At 45.8% G+C, this 20,395-nt stretch overlaps 1 pseudogene; it reads right to left on the minus strand.

Moving 5' to 3' along the window:
* Positions 1-20,395, minus strand: part of LOC133239095 (guanylate cyclase 2G-like) — a 58,465-nt pseudogene that overhangs the window by 9,058 nt on the left and 29,012 nt on the right.

Here is a 20,395-nt window from a genome sequence, read left to right on the forward strand (position 1 = left end):
GCAATCTCCCCAGTGTCAACTCCACAATGCACATCCAGTCAACAAATGTTTGTCAAGTACTCTCTTGGAGCAAAGTTTGGCAACAGATTTCAAGGATTACAATGAGGCAAACTATGGAATTCACAGACTCTGAGTGGAAAGCAACATAATCAATTGTTGTGGGTTGAATGTCTGTGTGCCTCCCCTCACATTCACATGTTGAATCTCTAAACTCAATACAATGGTATTAGGAAGTGGGGCCTTTAGGTGGTAATTAGAGGAGGTCGTGAGTGTAGGGCTCTTTTGATGGGATTAGTGCCCTTGTAAGAAGAGGAATTGGGCTTCCCAGGTGGCACTAGCAGTGAAGAACCCGCCTGCCAATGGAGGAGACATGAGACATAGGTTCGATCCTTGGGTCTGGAAGATCCTTTGGAGGAGGGCATGGCAACCTACTCCAGTATTCTTGCTTGGAGAATCCCAGGGACAGAGGAGCCTGGTGGGCTACAGTCCATGGAGTCGCAAAGAGTCAGACATGACTGAAATGACTTAGCCCTGAAATGAACAGGAAGAGACACCAGAGTTCTCTTTCTTTTTCTACATGAGGACACAGCCAGAAGGCACTCTACAAGCTTGAACAGGTAGAACCCACTGTGGTAGAATCCTTGAGCTTAGACTTTCCAGCCCCCAGAACTGCCAGAAAAGTGTGTGGTTTAAGCCACCCGGTCTATGTATGGCATTTTAACAACCAGGCTGACTAAGACATAAATCAATGATGATGTTATTCATGCCCTTGGGATGTACACAAAGCATCAGCGGCACAAACATCGGAGTGGTTAACTCTGGTTAGGAGTCAGGGTCTATTTTAGTTAAGCTGCGAAGGAGAGGGAGGAGAAGGTCTGGCTACCGTAATTTGCAGGGTCCAGTCTCAAATGACAATAAGGGATCTTCCATTCAAAAATTATCAAGAATTTCAAGACAGTGACAGGATAGCATTTAATCAAGTGCAGGTCATCCATTCCCAAGTCATAGGGAAACTCAAGTCACATGAGTTTGATAAAAACAGATCAAAGGGCATTTGATGGTGAGGCACGGAGGGAAAGAAGCCCAAAATAACTGTTCTGGTTTGGAGGCCCCTCCTATTTTGGGGCTAAACATCTTGGAATCTTTGTGTCTCCTTGTTGTTACCAAGCAATCTGGCTAAGTGGAAACACACAAGCAAAGATGATTTGATCTTTTCTTCCCCTCTGAGGATTTTCCCATTTCGGGCTTAGGGTGTGGATTTAGAACTATCTGCTGCTGTATCGGGGCCACAAGGCCACCTGCCCTTGGTGCTGTCTACCTGTGTGGAGGCCAATCCGGAGCTTCAGCTTCTCCTTGGGCATGTGCCCAGTCTGAAAGTGGATGGTGGCACGGAGGAAGTGCAAGGACATGGTGGCAAGCTCATCCACGTGTCGGATTCCAGTGCGGATGGGAAGTCTGCTAGCCACCATGTATGCATCTCCAGTGGTTTCAACCTGGAAACAAAGGAAGAAAGCGGCTTTGTGTTCTTCCCAAGGGAGGCTGGGAGTGAGGGGATGGGTGCGAGACCAGGCCCTTCGCTACTGATCCTGCTTTGGGCTCCATCCTTGGAAGGGCCACCCTCCATGACCGCCACACCATCCAAGTCCTAGCATTTCCTCAAGGTCCTGCTCAAGGTCCTTCCCCCTTGCCCTGCTTCCTCCATGAAGCCTTCCTTCCCCAACCCTCTCCCCTAGTCACAACTTTCCCTTCTGAAATCTGAGGCTGCCGGTGACCATATTCCCCCAACCCAAGTTCAAAACTCGTTAGACAGACAGCGATACACTGATGAGGCAGACCTTAAAAGATCTCCTGGATCCCTCAAGGGCAGTCCACCTTATCCAACCTGGAATATCTTCACTCCACATAAGGGCCCTTAGGTACCATTATGCATACATTTATACTACACAAGATATATAAATGTAGGCATCTGTCTTGGAGAAGGCAACGGCACCCCACTCCAGTACTCTTGCCTGGAAAATCCCATGGATGGAGGAGCCTGGTGGGCTGCAGTCCATGGGGTTGCTGGGAGTTGGGCATGACTGAGCAACTTCCCTTTCACTTTTCACTTTCACGCATTGCAAAAGGAAATGGCAACCCACTCCAGTGTTCTTGCCTGGAGAATCCCAGGGATGGGGGAGCCTGGCGGGCTTCCGTCTATGGGGTCGCACAGAGTGGGACACGACTGAAGCGACTTAGCAGCAGCAGGCATCTGTCTTCTTTTTCCCTAATCCTCCTAATAAAATCATCCTTCAGATCCTTCATTCACAAGAGAGAATAAATGGCAAGCGTAAGTATAAAGTTACAGCTCCTTTCAGATCCATCTGCATTTCAGCAGATTCCAATGATGATGGTAAAGGTGAAACTTCCGGCCTTAGCCAGGCAGTAAGAACACGTCTGCCTCCTGGTGACACTGAAATTACCCAAAATCAACAAGCACACAAGTCAAACTGCTTCTAGGCTACCTTACCCCACCTTGGGCACATCCTTTAATAATACAAACTGATGTGAGCATTCATTCATGCAAAATGTAGCTGAGAAGAAAACGCTAAGAGGCAATCCCAGAGGAGGATCTTCTAAGCAGAGCAGCTTGTGTTTTTGTTGGGTGAATATGATCTGCTCTTCGAGATTGTCTGTACTATCTTTCCATCCTCTCTGGAATTGGGGCTACATAGTTGGGGAACTTTGGGGGAACACCACTGAGGATGTGTTGCCAGAGGACATGATTCCATTGCCCCAAGTCTTCCTGATCCAGGACCACAGGCAGAGAGCCCTGGTATCAGAGGTGAGAGCTGATGAACTTGTGGCTGCCCACCTGGTGTGTGTGAATATGGGCATCCTGGAGTCATCATCTGGCCCCACCAGAAAACATACAAGGTGGCCTTGGCATTAATGAATGAAGCCACATTGTCAGTTTTTGTGCAAAACTCACCCTTCATTCCAGGTGAACTTGTTCATACCTCTCCAGAGCAGTAGTACTAGTCAGGTAGTTGCTCTCTGACCTTTAGTCATGAGTCTGATAATCTAAGCTTGAATTGCTAAAGATCACAGTAAAAGAAGTGAGACACACCGGATTCAAAGACAAGCTTTAAAGGAGAGTAAATGTGAGCCTCTCTGAATATGAAAAAGAAATATTCAGGAGGGAACGGGAGGAATTAGCCAGTAGAAGGTCAATGCCTGTTTTAGAAATGTGTTTACTGTGAGATAAAATAATGGAAGGAAACAGAGGGAATAGCTGATGATTCTTGACAAGCACCTACATCTGTGATGAATCAAGCCCTTTTCCAAGAAAACAAACAGGAATCAAATATTGAGTTTCTGCCATGAATTGAGATAGACTGCCAGCCTAACATAGAGCCTTCCTCCTGACTGATGTCTTGGGCTGGATTCATCTTCATTCACGCCCAGGGGGGACAGCTACAAGGGTCGTGTGTGTCCCCACGACCCAGGACCAGGTGCCTCACCTTACACACGTCAGAAGTTTTAATGATGTGATCAAATAAACTGTACGGGTCATTAAGGAGCTTCACAACTTGCAGGGGGGAGCTGAGAGAGCGGAGTTTTGTGAATCCAACAATGTCAGAGAAAAAGATTGTCACGGACTCAAAATGCTCTGGTTCCACGGACCTTCCTGCAACAAGCCATTCTCCAGTGAAGCTGGACGTTTTTGAATAGTATCTTATTCATATTGTCTCCTACTGCTGCTGCTGCTGCTGCTAAGTCGGTTCAGTCATGTTCGACTCTGTGCAATGCCATAGACAGCAGCCCACCAGGCTCCCCCGTCCCTGAGATTCTCCAGGCAAGAACACTGGAGTGGGTTGCCATTTCCTTCTCCAATGCATGAAAAGTGAAAGTGGAAGTGAAGTCGCTCAGTCGTGTCCGACTCTTAGAGACCCTATGGACTGCAGCCTATCAGGCTCCTCCATCCATGGGATTTTCCAGGCAAGAGTACTGGAGTGGGGTGCCATTGCCTTCTCCAATTGTCTCCTACACATCCCTACAAAGTCTCCCTGGTAGATCTTTTTTGCTTCAGTGCATTAGATTTTTGGTTAACAAGAATCCATCATCTAGAGGGAATTTTCTGACACCCATCTCCCAGCCTGCATTTTCTCTAAAGAGATATTTTAATTGGTAGGTATAAATTCAGGGAGGGGTGAGGAGCAGGTCACATAAATGCCTTTTCAAAAAAGATTTTCTCCCTGAGAGAACTGCATTTGCCCCTACTGGTTATAGAGTTGATTAGAAAGATTCAGCCTGCAGATGTGGAAACAATTGTAAACACTCATCAATTCATTAATTAACATTTTTGCTTCTATCAACCAATCTCACATTAACACATTCAAATCACCAACCCCCTTTCTTTGTCAAGACACAGGGAAGGGTACAGGAATTTTAACAGCAGATGCTCTGTCAAGTGTTCAGAGAGTGCCCAGGTGATAACAGAGCCAAAAATGAAGCAAGTTTTGAATCTGAAGTTAGTAGTGCCTATTGTGCAAAATATCTGGACAGACGTATAATATAAATAATCTGATAGTGAAGAACAGGGAAGGCTGTCGTGCTGCAGTCCCTGGGGTCCCAAACAGTGGGACACGACTCAGAGACTGAACAGTAATCTGAATAGACCGAGAGTATCGGACTCATGCGGAGAAGGCAATGGCAACCCTCTCCAGTATTCTTGCCTGGAAAATCCCACGGACGGAGGAGCCTGGTAGGCTGCAGTCCATGGGGTCGCGAAGAGTCGGACATGACTGAGCGACTTCACTTTGACTTTTTACTTTCATGCATTGGAGAAGGAAAAACAACCCACTCCAGTGTTCTTGCCTGGAGAATCCCAGGGACGGGGGAGCCTGGTGGGCTGCCGTGTATGGGGTCGCACAGAGTCGGACACGACTGAAGCGACTTAGCAGCAGCAGCCGCCGCCGCCGCATCGGACTCATGAAGCCAGAGCGCCATCTAGTGGTATCCTCCTATTGCTGCATTCACTATTCCATCTTTTACAGATCTATCTATATTAGGGAAGGCAATGGCAACCCTCTCCAGTATTCTTGCCTGGAAAATCCCACGGACGGAGGAACCTGGTAGGCTGCAGTCCATGGGGTCGCGAAGAGTCAAACACGACTCAGCGACTTCACTTTCACTTTTCACTTTTATGCACTGGAGAAGGAAATGGCAACCCACTCCAGTGTTCTTGCCTGGAGAATCCCAGGGACGGGGAGCCTGGTGGGCTGCCGTCTATGGGGTCGCACAGAGTCGGACACGACTGAAGTGACTTAGCAGCATTCTGTAATTCCTGTGGCTTGGAGGGCATTTGCTTCTGTCTCCCTTTACAAAATGTACCAAATGACACACAGAATGCTTGACCCATTTTAGAAGAGCCTAACAGTCTCTTAAGAAAAGAACAAAGGAGATTGTCTCTCCATGTGGGGCCTCCTTAAATAGCAATGGTGTTGCTTCCTGGTTCTTTTGTCAAGGCCCCCGGAACTTTGGAATATCTGGGCAGCGTTGTGGACAAAAGCTGATCCATTTCCTCTTCTCGGCCAGCAGCTGGTTGGTACTCTCTCCCACCACCTCCTCCATGTGGTTGGCGTACACTTCCAGCTAGCTCATCACACTGTCTCTAGTACACTCACGTGGCTTTAAAAGAACCCAGAGATTTACATCTTTGTCCAAGAACTTTAGGGCCACAGTGGAACACAACATCCAAGTATACATTCCAAGACAGCAGGTCTTGCCCTTAAGCTTTCATACTCAAGGGCTGCCAATGGACAGCAGTGAAATGCCAATGGCCATAGGCACCTGGCAGGACAGCCCGTCCTTTACCAGCTGTGTGATCTTGAACTGCCCGCTTCCGTCTGTGCAGTCTGTTTCTTCATCTGAGACATGAGGATAATAATACACACTTCATAGAGTCCTTCGGAAAATTCAGGGAGGCAGTGAGTACTAGGGCTGTGTCTGCTACCCAGCGGGCACTGGACAAACAGTAGCCTTCACTGCCCTCCCCACGCCCCTCTTCCCTACATTTCACGTCATTGTCATGGGCGTGCGGAAGTGTAGGTTTCAGGATGAGTTGTTCTTTTCTCTTCAGATGGCAACACCAGATGTTTTCTTTTCTGGTGACAGATATCAGGGGCATTTCTAGATCCCATAGGCTCTTGTTTTAGAGGCGTCGTCAGAGAAATCAAATAAATTTTTCATCTTTCACATGAGGAGACTGAGGCTCTTATAGGAAATACACTTACCTTAACATTGGCGACCCTATTTCCTAAGCAAAAAATATTCACTGACCTGAGACCTACTATTTAAAACTATTTTGACATGAAAAATGCAGAACACGGGGTTGTTCTGTTAAGAAGGTATAGTAGAATGGCAAAATTAGGAGTAGATGCCCGACTCCTACCCAGGCGTCTATCAACTCCAGCTACTTCTCAAAGGCTGTACCTTCTGACACTCAACGGGTCAAAAGATGATACAGTGACCCTCATGTGAAGCCACTACTGAGAAAACTATTCAAGAGCCATGAATAATTCAAGTCAATAACCTACTCTAAGTTTGGTGAATCGTTTTTTTATCCTACAATCCAGTCCCAATGAATGAGTCATAACCCCCTGGAATGTTGGCTTGAAAAAGATTCTGAGGTCATATCAGAACTCCTTGGGAAGGAGAGTCTTGATTGAGACACAGTATCTGGGGTGGACAAAGGAAGGCAATGAAAGTCTGATCCATGTTTAAATCATTTATGGAATAAAGGGAGAATCTACCACTAGACTTCAGCCAGCACGTGGCCCAGTGCTTTGTATATGATGGGCACTGAATGAGTATATGATGAAGGAAGAAAAGGAAGGGAGGGAGGGAGGAGGGAGATGGGAGGAGGGAGGAAATGGAGGGAGGGAGGGAGGCACCCAGAATCAATCATAGTCACAGAGCTTTAAAATTCTAATGGTTAAATAATTAGGAGAAAACCTCTGCTACACACCTACTCACCCTCCAGACTGGCTTCCTGTAAAATCTAGATGGAACAGAAAGTGCGCCTTTTCTCTGGAGATTCATCCTAGCATGCCTTCACCATGACCACCATAATTTCATTTCCCTTCTCCTCTGATAGGGAAGGTCGAAGTGACTCGGAGGCCGTGGGGTCCTTGATTCGGTGGATGATTTCTGAAATCCATTTGGAGTTTAGGTAGCTCAATGCCTGAACTTTGGGCCATTGAGGACACTTCGCTTTAAACAGAGGTGTTTTCAAATTTACAAACTCAGTTTTTAAGCAAATCAAACAGGTTAAAATTTCAAAGAAATCTGAATATTTTACAGGAAATATTAGAATTCTCCTGGAAAATGGGGACTCCTGATATATATTAATCTGATTTTTTTCTAATAAAACTTTTCTTGAAATGAAGGATATCTCCCTGTGATCTTAGGAATATATATCCGTTTGGTACTAGAAACACCCTAAGTGTGCTTTATGAAATTTCCATTACCGGTAAAATTGTTCATAAAAGTTATTTTAACAAACAATAAATTGTAACTAGTATGTTCTGCCTCTGTCCAGCTATGTAAACCTACTTTCTTTCACTTCCTCATTAGCATCTACAGACTTTTATTAAACATTCTGGTTTGTAGAGGAAATAATGTTTGACAACAATGTACATGTTTTTGTTATAAAAACACTGTGGGTGTGGCAAAATGAATGAATCTTAAATGTTTTACTAAGTGTAAGAATCCAGTCTGACAAGGCTACATTCTGTATGATTCTGTGTGTATGATATCCCAGGAGAGGCAAAATTATAGACAGAAAATAGATCAGAAGCTTCCAGGAATTTGGGGAGGAGGAAAAGTTAAATAGGGGAAGCCCTGGGGATTTTTTTCTGGTTGTGATCATGACATTGTGTATTCGCCAAAACCCACAGGGCTTTACAACTCGAGAATGAATCTTAAAGAATGCAAATTTAAAAACATACCAGTTGGGAGACCGGACAACTGCAAGACAGAATACAGAGACCGAAGAATCTGTTTTACAAATGTGTGACATAACCTCATTGAAGGGGGAGGGAGTAAAGCACTGATGTAAGCAGCTTCTAAAATGAGTAGATAGGGACTTTCCTGGCAAGTCCAGTGGTTAAGATTCTGAGCTTCTGCTGTAGGGGACACAGGTTGAATCCATGGTTGGGGAAGTTCCACATGCCACTAGATACATTAAAAAAAGGAGAGAGAGTTCTCTTAAGGTGGTTCTCTTAAGGTGGTCCTTGGCGTTCACTTCCTTGCTGGTCCAATGGCTAAGAATCTGCCTTGCAATGCAGGGAATGTTGACTTGATCCAGGTCGAAAAGTAAGATCCCGCATACCACGGGGCAGTTGAGCACACAGGCTGCAAGAAAAGAACCGGCACGGCTCAGTGAAGATCCTGCACGCCGCAACTAAGACTTAATGCAGCTACATAAATAAATACTCAAAAATAAAATAAAACGAGTAGGGATGGTAAGACTAAAGTCAAAAGGAAATATCCGTAATCACTATCCTCTAGCTGGTAGAAATGCTTCTCCTGGGGATTCAGATGAAAAACTCTGATACTACTGTAAACATATACTGGGATTGAACAAGTAAGTGAACGGGTGGCAGATGGCGGGAGCCAGGATGCTCGCTATTGGAAAAGGAGGTGATGCATGAGTGATGGGGAGAGAATAAAATAAACAAACCATGCGATAATGACACTGAAGATGTCAACACGAACTCGTGTTTACCTTAATGTAGACACAGATGGGGAGATAATGATATGAATGTGTGTGTCCGTGTGAGTTGGTATATACACACACATTATCTTACTCTGTCTACTAAGAGGGGCTAGAAACAACAGCATGCCCATAGCAACAAGCACACCTAGCATCCAGGTGTTCCTTTTCCAATAAAGGAGTCAGGGTTTCTTAACAAAAGCAGTTGACTCTAGTTCTGAAGCAGGGAAAATCCAAGATGAGGCTAAAGCATCTTATACCACCAGAAACTAAGGAAGCACAAAATAAAACCCTGCAACAGGTATACGTCAAAGGTATACAGAAGGCAATCGAAATGAAACGGTCAAAGATAAAACAATTTGAGCAACAAAGTAGTGTTAGATAACTCAAAATATAAAATAACTATATCATATAATAAATTATATATGCATTTCATAAGTGAAATGTAATAGGTAATTGAATTAATAAATAAATGGGAGAGCATAGATGAACCTGTAGAAATAAATTCCAAATAATTTATACAGATTGTTCTCCATTCAAAGTGGTGGAGCACACGCCCCTGTCCTCTGGAGAAACCGTCACACAGAGACTTCTTTCTTAAGAGGACAGTACAGGGAGAGAGGAAATCGAGTCTCAAATGTTAGTGTTAGTGGGTCTCAGAATCAACTGGGGAACTAATTAAAACACAGATCCTGGGCACATCCCTCTACTTTTCAATTCAAATAACCCTCCAGGTGATTCTGATGCCCGCTAAAATGTTTGCGAGTATGCATGCTCAGTCACTAAGTTGATTTCGACTCGTATCAACCCTACGGACTGTTGCCCGCCATGCTCCTCTGTCCGTGGGATTCTCCAGGCAAGAATACTGGAGTGGGTTGCATGCTGTGCCCTTCTCCAGTAGATCCTCCTGACCCAGGGATCGAACCACTGTCTCCTGTGTCTCCTGCATTGGCAGGCAGATTCTTTACCACTGAGCCACCTGGGAAGCAGTAAAAGGTTTGAGAACCATGGCTCTAATGTATGCAGGGAATTGACATTGTTTCCAGGACCAGGATTTGTTTGCAGGGATGTAGAAGTTAATGGAAGGGACTGTTAGCCCATAAACTATGGGCTCACTGTACTCTTCCTGGTTGTGGTCCTCTGTACCCATCGTCCCCTGTGACTGCCTCTCATCCAGCTTGGTGAGCAGATGCCCACAATGAGGGGGAAATGCACCCACTGTCCATAGTCTTTCCACACCCCCCTCCCCACCCAGTTGGCACAATCACATGGCAGCTGAGCTTAACAAGCATAGGTGGGCGTCCACCTGGGTTCAGTGCGGGAAGATCTGTTAGCTGCTTGGTTCCAAATTCAGATGCCCCTGGATTTGAGATCAACCTTTTGGGAGTAGTCTCATCTCTCCTACATTTTGCCACAAATTAGAAACCAGAATCTGCTTTCAAAGTGACTAGTACACTCAGAAAGGCTCCTTACTTGAAAAAGTCTCCAGGAAATGCACGACGATTTAAAGCAGCAGCTTGGGATGAGCCATTGGGGATGGACTAGAAATGGTAGGGAAGGCAGGAAACAAAAGGGGGAAGATAAGGGCCTTCAGGTGGCGCTAGTGGTAAAGAATCCACCTGTCCATGCAGGAGATGCCAGAGACACAGCTTGAATCCCAGGCTCAGGAAGATCTGGAGAAGGAAATGGCTACTCACTCCAGTATTTTTGCCTGGAGAATCTCGTGGACCGAGGAGCACGGCAGGGTATAGTCCATGGGGTTGCAAAGAGTCAGACGTGACTAAACACAGCACTGCAAGGGGAAAGAAATCAAGAGAGAAAGGTGGGCTGATTTACACACAAACACACATTTCTCACACACACACACACACACACACACACACATCCTCTCTCCATGACAGTGGTTCTCAACCTGAACTACATGTTAGAATCACTTGGGAAATTTTAGAGACCCAGATCAGTGACATCAGGCTCTCTGAGGCTGAGATCCAAACCTCAGACATTTTTTAAGTTCCCCAGGAAATTCCAATGTGCAGCCAAAGTGCAAAATAACAGTGCTGGGGGTTACGCCTACTGTGAATTTTCTAAACGAGTTTGATCAGGTTTTGCTTCACCTCCCATTACTTTTCCTGTAATTCCCTCATGGACTGTGTTCAGAGACAACCTGGCTCCCCAAACCTCTCAAACCTGAATATATCCTTTGTAAGTAGAAAAGTGGACACCACTTAGCAGAAAATTTAAATATGTTTAAAATAGGTCTACCTTTTCAATTTCATGAACAGAAATCCACCCTGAAGAAATACTCACACATGTCCACAAAGATTCATGACTACTCACTGCAGGAGTTTGGAAAAGAAAAAAAAAAATAATGGCACACAATCAAAACATCTACCAATCAATAATACTGGGTTGGTCAAGAAGTTCATTTGGGCTTGTCTGTACCATCTTATCCAAATGAACTTTTTGGCCAGCCCAAGATATAGCATAAGCTTACAGTGAAAACTGTTGTAGTCCTTAAGAAAGAACAAAACAAATTTGTACTTACAAATATGGCATAACAGATGTCCAGACAGAGGGCACAGCGTTTGCTAAGACTCCGGAGTGAAAGTGCGTCACTGTGGAGGCACATAAAGGTGGCCAGTGTGATTAAAAGGAGCCAGGCATGGGAGGCAGAATTAGGAAGATGGAGAAGGCCAAATGGTGGTCCCCAGAGGATACGCCTGTGTCCTGATCCACAGGACCTGCAAATGTGACCTTATTTGAAGAAAAAGTGTCTTTGCAAATATAATTATCTGGGGTTGAAGCGATCATCTTGGATTATTTGAGTGGGCCCTGATCCAAGGACAGGTGTCCTCATAAGACACATACAGAAGAAATGTACACAGAAGACGTGGCAATGTGAAGATGGAAGCAGAGATTGGACCTACATGGCCACAAACCCAGGAAGGCTGGGGCAGCTACCTTGAAACTGGCAAAGACTGGGCCTCCCCCAGAGTTTCTAGAGGGCGCTCAGCCCAGCTAAACCTTGATTTTGGACTTCTAGTCTCTAGAACTGTGCAAGAATATTGTTTCAAGCTAGCCAGCTTGTGGTCACAGCCCTTGTTGTTTTAGTTGCTAAGTCATGTCTGACTCTTTGCAACCCCACAGACTATAGCCCACCAGGCTCCTCTGTCCATGGTATTTTTCAGGCAAGAATACAATACTGGAGTCAGTTGCCACTTCCTTCTGCAGGGCATCTTCCCAAACCAGGGATGAAACCTGCATCTCCTGCTTGGCAGGTAGAATCCTTACCACTGAGCCACCAAACACTAATATAAGTCACAGAGGCCCCATCAGAAGCCTTCAGTGATCTTGCAGGCTATTTATTGTAAGGATTTATCTTTCACTCCCCAAATGGGAAGTCAGGGGGAGATTCTGGGTAGAGAAGTGACACAATCTGACTCATTTTCTTACAGAATTGCTCTGGCTGCTGTTATTGAATAGAGTATGTAGTTCTGAGTTCCTTAATTTTTTTGTAACCGAACTGTAATTTGTCTTCTAATTCTTTAAGAAGGAATATGAATTTTAAAAATAAAAAAATAAGACTGGAATTGATTCTAAATTAATAAACATCTCACAAAACAAAGAATAAAAGCAAGCATTTAAAAGGTAGCTCTCTTTGCTGTGCTTAGTTTCTCAGTTGATACCGACTCTTTGCGACCCCATGGAATGGAGCCCCCCAGGCTCCTCTGTCCATGGGATTCTCCAGGCAAGAATACTGGAGTGGGTTGCCATGCCCTTCTCCAGGGAATCTTCCCAACCCAGGCATTGAACCAGGGTCTCCTGCACTGCGGCTGGATTCTTTACCAGCTGAGCAAGCAGGGAAGTAACTGACATCAACGATAGCCTGCGCTTCCTGATGTGAAGAAGTATTCTTGCTAAAAATAACCTACATCCAGCCATTGGGAAACTGACAAATCCAGGTAGTACTACATTCTACAAGACAAGAGATCTGGACTCTGAAAATGTCAGTATCTTAAAAGACCAAAGAAGGTGAAAGGATGGAACTGTTCAAAAAGGGTCTAAAGATGTAAGATTTTTAAAATAAAGAACTGACTACACAGGAAAGAAAAAAGTCTAGATTGAATGACCAAGCCGGCCAAGGAGTCTCTCCCAGCATTACCCGCTGGGGTCAGGTTTTGATCATCAAAAGGTCCAAGGTCCTGGTGTTGGATCAGCTCTCTCATTAGGATGGCAAAGCTGTAAACATCTCCCTTCTGGGTGCCAGACCAGGGCACCTGGGGGAGACACAGTAGTTCTGGGGCTGCCCAGTAAGAATTCTGCAAAGCCAAGATTGTCAAAGGTCAGAGCTGCTGGGTGGAACAGAAAAAGTCACCCCTTCTTTTTCCAGGAAGCACAGGAGCCCTGAAGTATCCAGTCCCCAAGAAGTTGACCCTGATGGTTGGAGATATCTCTAGATTCATACACTTGGGGGCCCATGTGTGTGAATATGAAGGAACGATGATCCTGCCCTAACAAGTTAACAGCAGTTAACTCATGACTGTGCAATTACAGGCAGCTTTTCTTTTCCTTTTTCCTTTCTGTACTGCCTACATTAAAAAAAAAAAAATCATGTAACAATTCATAGAACATAAAACTACTTGAAAGCGAACAACTCAGTGGCATTGAGCACCCTGGCAATGCCATACAGCTAGTACATCTAGTTCCCAAACATTTCTGACACCCCAAAGTAAAACCTTGAATCCATGAACCAGTTTCTGACCATTTCCCTACCTCCCAACTCCTGCCAACCACCAATCTGCATTCTGTCTCTACAGATGTATCTGTGCTGGATATTTTATACACTTACATTTCTTTTGTGGTGGTGTTTATAGATTTTTATATCATTATAGGCTACAATCATGAAAAGAAAATATAGTGCAGGATGAAGAGAAAGAAATGGCTACTAAGAGGTTTTCAACATTTCCCCCTTTGTCTTTTCTGCAAGATACCATATGATAGACACCTCCCCACATGCACACAGCAAAGCTGCTGACAGCCTGCTGCTTCAGAGAGAGGTGGTCAAAGCGGAGCACACTGGGCTCACTAGGGCCCAGGTCAGTGCACGGCAAGACTCAAGAGTGCTCAGTAAGCCTAGACAAGTAGGAAGAGCCGTGGAGTCTCAATTCGCACACGTGTGCAGGAGGGTTGGACTCCAGGTGGTGCCTTGTCTCGAGATGTACATCAGAATCACTCGAGAGGCTTTTAGAAAGCAACACAGATGCCCAGACCCCATGTTCATAAGTTCTGATTCAGTTGGCACTGGATGGGACCCAGCCCCTTTCGTGTCTTTTGAAGCTTCTCAAGTGATACTGAAGTGCAGAGAGGGTGGGGAACTACCAAGCTCATCAGCTGTAAGGGGCCTGGCAGGTGGTGCCTTCTCCGCTGAGAACACGGCATGAAGACACGAGGGGACACAGAAGACTGAAGACAAGGCCAGAGACTCCCTTCAGGTCACCCAGCTAAGTCAGGGCAAGGACTAGGCTCCTCACTCAGACACCCCACCATGGACTCAGGCCACTAGTGGGTTGTTTGGGTTTTTTTCCCCTCTCTTTGGGTGACCGGAATAACCGCATCCACCAGCCCCAGAGGAAGGCCCAACAGCAGGGACCCGAGCGGGTGAGCATCAGAAAGCGCAGGTGGGGTGAGGAGCCCTGTACCCCTCTCCTGACAGCTAGAGGGTGCAGGATTTGCAGTGGTTACCTGATGGGTCCGTCGTTTCCTCATTGTATGTTCTGTGTGTCCGGCCATGCTCGAGTTCCCACAGGCCGAATCCCGACAGCTTCACCTGCATCCGGCGTCCACCAGGCAGTCGGAAGGCTTCAGGTTGCCATGGGACCCCAGGGGGCTCCTGTGGAGGAACAGCAGGCCCTGAAGAGTGAAAATGAGTAAATGGATTAGAGCAGGTGCCGACGGACGCTGCTGGAAGACAGAGACTGATGGACAGAAACAGACAGGCCATGGTGGGAGACATGTTCATTTCCACATTCATTTGTTCAAGAGCCCCTCACTCAGGGGGTACACTACCCCCACCTCACCCCTAAAAAATCAGGAAGCTGTGTTCCTTTACCACCCTGCTTCATTGTTTCTTGAGATGACAAAGTTGAATCACATTTTAGAAATGCAACTCGCTGAACCAGTCCCAGAGGGGCCCGGGTGGGGTTGTCTCTGGAATGTTTCGGCGAGGCTCCAACAAACAGAGGCCTGGGCTTGAAATCTGGGGAGACCTGAGTCCCATCCAGAGTCCTCTCAGACCTCACAGAGACCTCTCCATTCTGCAGGACTCCTCCTGGACACACACGACTGTCCCTGCCCTTGCTAGTGCCAGGCACACCCCAGACGTAAGACCTTCTACATTCTGGTTGCTGCTGACCACCACTGACACCCAGGGATATTAGCAGAATTCCTTCCATGAGGACAAAAATGACATGTTTAGGGATGCCTGATATCCTATGAAGGTAGTTCTCTCCAAGAGGTGGCTTTTGTCTGTTTTGTTTTTATTTTTCTATCTTGATGGAAATGTCCGATAAGGTGTATAAGAAATGTATTCTGTTGTTTGAGAACAAAAAAAACCATTAGAGTCTCACAATTTAAGTGCCAGGTTTCATATACTTTTGGCAGTTCTATTACCTACGTGTCTGAGGCCACATTTATTTTCCAATTGGAAGGCTGAGACTGGCCCACACGGCTCCTCCCTCTGAATCCCACACCTGTGTTCTCTAGCACTTGGCAGGGAAGAAAAAATTCAGCTTTTGGAGACAGACTGGTTGCAGAGCCCGATCTGCCTCTTGCCAGTTGGGCTGGTTACTTTACCTCACTAAACCTCTTTATTTTTCCTTTTGAAAATGAAGTAAATATGAATATTACAAATATTGGAGCTAAGGATAAATTAACCACAAGGTTAATTGCTAATTATGAAGAGCACTGTCTAATAGAAATATAATGTAAACAGATATATCATGTTTAATTTTTTAGTTAAGCAGGTGAAATTACTTTTACTATTTTATGTAACCCAATGTATTAAAAAAACTTATCATTTCAACATGTAATCAACATGAAAATATTATTGAGCTATTTCACATTCCTTTTTTTTAACTAAATCTTCAAAAACTGGCATGCATTTTATACTTTTAGCACATATCCATTTGAACTAGCCACACTGCTAATGTTCAGTAGTCACATGTAGCTGGTGGTATCATATTTAAACAATGCAGGCTTGTCCTATTGTTCAATTAAATAAGAAAGTGTATGGTTTTTAGTATTAGCAGTTGGATTATCTGGGGTAACAGTAAGACCATGCATGCTCAGTTACTAAGTCGTGCCTGACTCTGTGACTCCAAGCACTGTAGCCCACCAGGCTCCTCGGTCCATGGGATTTCCCAGGCAAGAATACTGGAGTGGGTTGCCATTTCCTCCTCCAGAGTAAACCATACTCCTGCTAATACTAACAATTAACATTTGTTAGATAACTGTTTTGGAGCAGGCATGATGCTAAGCAACACGCATATCTTAGTGCTCATAACCACACTATGAGGCAGGTACTGTTGTTATCTTTATTTCATACACAGGGACACGAGTTAAGGTCATCTGGTGCATACATGGCAGAGCCAGGGTTTAAATCCCCAAGACAACTTCTATGCCAAACTGTCCTTCATCCATTTAATCAAGATATCTCTCACTGAGAAACAAAGGCTTATCCCTAACTCAAGATGAGTATTATACTCTCCAAAGATCCTTCCCAAGCTGGCCCCACTGGGCTGAACTCTCTGAGCACAGGACAATAAGACACATTCCTCTGCACCCTCCCAATTGGGTTAACCCAATTAGGTGCTTGATTAATATACATTTGCTATCTTGAAAAGTCGGTGGCATCTCAGAATCTCCCTGCTACGGGGTATAGAGGAGGTTCTGGTCAAATGGACATCGGGAGAGGAATTGTTCTTATGACTGGCATGTGACGGCCAGAAGTGCAACCTGACCCCTAGAGCTCGATCCAGCACCTGGGTTCGCAAGTCACCCATGCCAAAGCTCCAACATGATCTAGGGAATTTTCTGTTATTCTTAATCCCCTTTCAACGAATGTTTGCAGAGTAATTGGCCTCACAGGCCCTACATGAGCCTTGACATAGGGCAAGGTGCATACTTCATTTCAGGAGACAGCGAGCCTTCCAAAGCAGAGTCGAGCTGTCCTTTGTTCTTCTGGCGTGGAATGGAGGACAGACTCAGTGACCCTAAAATAGCTGATGACCACTGGGGAGACTGTCCCCTTCAAAGTGTCATTCACACCCACCCCAGCATTTCTCCAGACTATCCTTTGAGTTAATTCTCGAAGACCAAACACCCACATCAAAAAGGCTAGTCATTCATATCATGGTGAGAACTTACTAGCTTTCTCTTTACATCCAATATAAACGATGCCAACTGCTTTGATTGGGATGGGAGGCAGAGCACTGGAGATGAGATGAGACTACTTCCCTGGGCTTAGCGGGAAGGTAATGGAAAGTAGGGGAGGGGAAAAAGAGAAGATCCCAGAAGAGAGGACACCACGTCAGAGCTTCCTATTTTAAAACCGTTACACCACCATCTAAATAATTTCCTGTGTACAATTCCTGACCTTTTCACTTTTTCTCAAACTTAATTTTAAGCCATTCAAAGATGAAAACAAGTCCTTGTCTTCCTAAGAACGTGCACAAATTAGATCAAACCCTTAAGAGACGCTCAATGAAGTTTTACTAAAATAGTATGAGTGGTGACTCAGAGTTGTCCACGGAAACCAGTCACAGGGAGGTTCTCTTTGTCTACCTTGCTGCTACTGCTAAGTCACTTCAGTCGTGTTCGACTCCTAGCGACCCCATGGACTGTAGCCCACCAGGCTTCTCCGTCCATGGGATTTCCAGGCAAGAGTACTGGAGTGGGTTGCCATTGCCTTTCTCTTGGTAACAATACATTGGCTTCCCACTAAGGCCTGGGAGGTCAAAGTTTAACAGGGTCATTAAGACTTAGCTCCTTAGACACAAAGAGCAATCAAATTCTTGAGGAACAAATGTCCTTCGAGGTCAATCAGGTCAACCTCATCCAAGAAACTTACATGGAGGCTGAGTAACAATAGTAATAATAATAGCTAAAATATATCTGATACTGAAGGAGGAAACAGACAGGGCTGAACTCCATCTTAGGCCAGGCTGTGAACATTAGGCTACACACATGGTCACCCTCCCAATGGACTCTGAACTTTGTGCCCGGTGTTTATAGAAATGGCATACCAACGGAAAATCAGACCCCCAGATAAAAGAGCCTCAGGACTTGTACTTGGACTCTCCATTGCCTAAAAGAATATGCTAATTATCTCTGTAACAGAACAAAGTGGTAAATTCCATTATATTTATTGGGATATGACCACAGGCCTATTGATAAATATCCACTGTTTATCTAGTCTTGTGACACATGAATCACAGGTTAACTTTGATCGTATCTCTCTTTTACCTTGTCCAGACTAGTTTCAAGGAATTGGGGGAGGTGGGTTTCAGCAAGTACACTTAGAGTATATAAGGTTTTCACAAAAACTGGTCGGGGTCCTTGGCTAAGAGGAGGCTCTGCCTTGGGCCCACTGGTGTAATAAACTGCACTCCACTATCTGCATTGTCCTTCTGAGTGAGTTTGTTTCCCGAAACTCGTGGCTACATTTGGTGCATGGGCTGGGAAACTCCTCACTTTGAGGAGACAAGTCCCATTTGGGACTACTCCGAGGCCTTGTGGCTTGAACCTTCTAGAGTGGGGAAGGCGCCTCGCCCTTCTGGAAGGATTCTGCTTCTCAACACCCGGACCTTTCACGTTAGCAGGTAGCGCATGGCAGCAGGGGAACTGAGTGCTCAGGTGAGGAGGAACCCACCCGGCAGGGTGGAAGAGGGGGCCTGATCACCCGCCTAGGAGGGACTAGAAGGAGTGGGGGACCCAAGGAGCCTGGAATAGGCAGGTGGCGATTGCTTGGTACACAGGTTGACGAGCGTGCTTGGGCTTAGGAAGGAAATTTGTGAAGGTCATTTAGGTGTGTCCACACCATCTCAGGGAAAATTATTACCAGCGATCACCAGGAGATTTTTAGGATAAGAAACTGGTCCTTGTATGCTCGTATTCTGCTCTCCCCCAGGAGGTGTCCCGTCTGCTGTGAAATTCTTGACCCCCTTGGAATTGTTAGGCTAGAAGGAGGGAGATACATAAGTGAATATGAATTGGCTTTTCCAGAGATGGCCTGGGACATGGGATATTTAACCCATCTGTGTTTTCATCTGCACCTGATCAAGCCCACCAAGACAGAACGGACTTTAAGGGAGAAACAGTCTTGGACCCCATGGTGTTCTGGTTCGGCTGTGCTGACCAGCAGGTGAAGACACGCCGATCCCCCTTCTCCCTCTGGGATCTGGCAGGTAAGGCTCTTCTCACCCCAGTTAGGAAGGAGGCAGAATGCCAATTTAAGTGTCATTGAGTGGAAATATCAGAAGTACATAGGGTTCTGAGAAGTTTGTAGACAGAACAAAAAGGAAAAGTAGAAGAAGGTCCGAGAAGGTAAGCAAGATGGGGGGAAGTGAATCTAAGGCAACTATATTGGAGGGCATGATTAAAAATTAAAGGAGGGATTAGGAGGAGACTATGAGGTGAAGATGAAGCCTAACAGCCTCCACATACTCTTTGAGGTCGAATGGCCCACTATGGGAGTAGGATGGCCACGAGAGTACACCATGAACTTAAAAATAGTGGAAGCAGTCTATACAGTAGTCACAGGTGAGCCTGGATCAATATCCATATATTGACTCATGGCTAGGGTTAGCTCAAGACCCTCCTACTTGGACAAGGTTCTGTATCCAGAAGGGAAAGGGAAAAATATTAGTGGCACAAAAATTGACTGATGATAAAAAAGCAAATTCTACAGGATTTGGACGGGGACGACCTGACCCCTCCCCCATACTGGATAAGGACGCGCCTGCCTCTCAGTGCTCCACCAGGACCGAAGGCCGCCTTGATGCCCAATCCAGGGCCAGGTGAAGTTCCTGAAGCAGCCACTGCTCCTTCGCCAGCTCTCCCCGAGGTCGTAGAGCCACCACCTCGGCAGGCTCCGATCCCGGTGACAGAAGCCTCTGGCCAACACTTCCAGGATCCGGCTCCAGCCAAACCGCCCAAGCTATACCCACCTCTCCTGGTGAGTACTGACATGAAGGGGAGGGAGACGTTGGAATTAAGCAGAGACTGCGCTCTGCCAGAGAACCGGAGGGAACAAAAGAGAACAGACAAGAGATTTGCAATGCTAGCTGCTGCTCTGGGAAAGTCTATCTCAGGCCCTCCGGAAAACCACATCTGCCCCAGGGACAGGACAGTCCTTCAACCATCCCAACAGAGGCCCTGGGCCCCTTTACAGCCAAACCAGTGTGCCTGGTGCTGAGCTTTTGGCCACTGGAAGGATGAATGCCCTACGGCAAGGAAGGAAGAGGAAGCTCCCGCAGTTGCGGGGCTTGCCGGCTTGGAAATTAAATAGGGCTGCTGGTAACCTTAAAAGTGGGGGACCAAAACATTGACTTCATGGTAGATACAGAAGCAGAACTGTTG

This window comes from Bos javanicus, chromosome 26 (assembly GCF_032452875.1).
Source record: "Bos javanicus breed banteng chromosome 26, ARS-OSU_banteng_1.0, whole genome shotgun sequence".
NCBI lineage: Eukaryota > Metazoa > Chordata > Mammalia > Artiodactyla > Bovidae > Bos > Bos javanicus.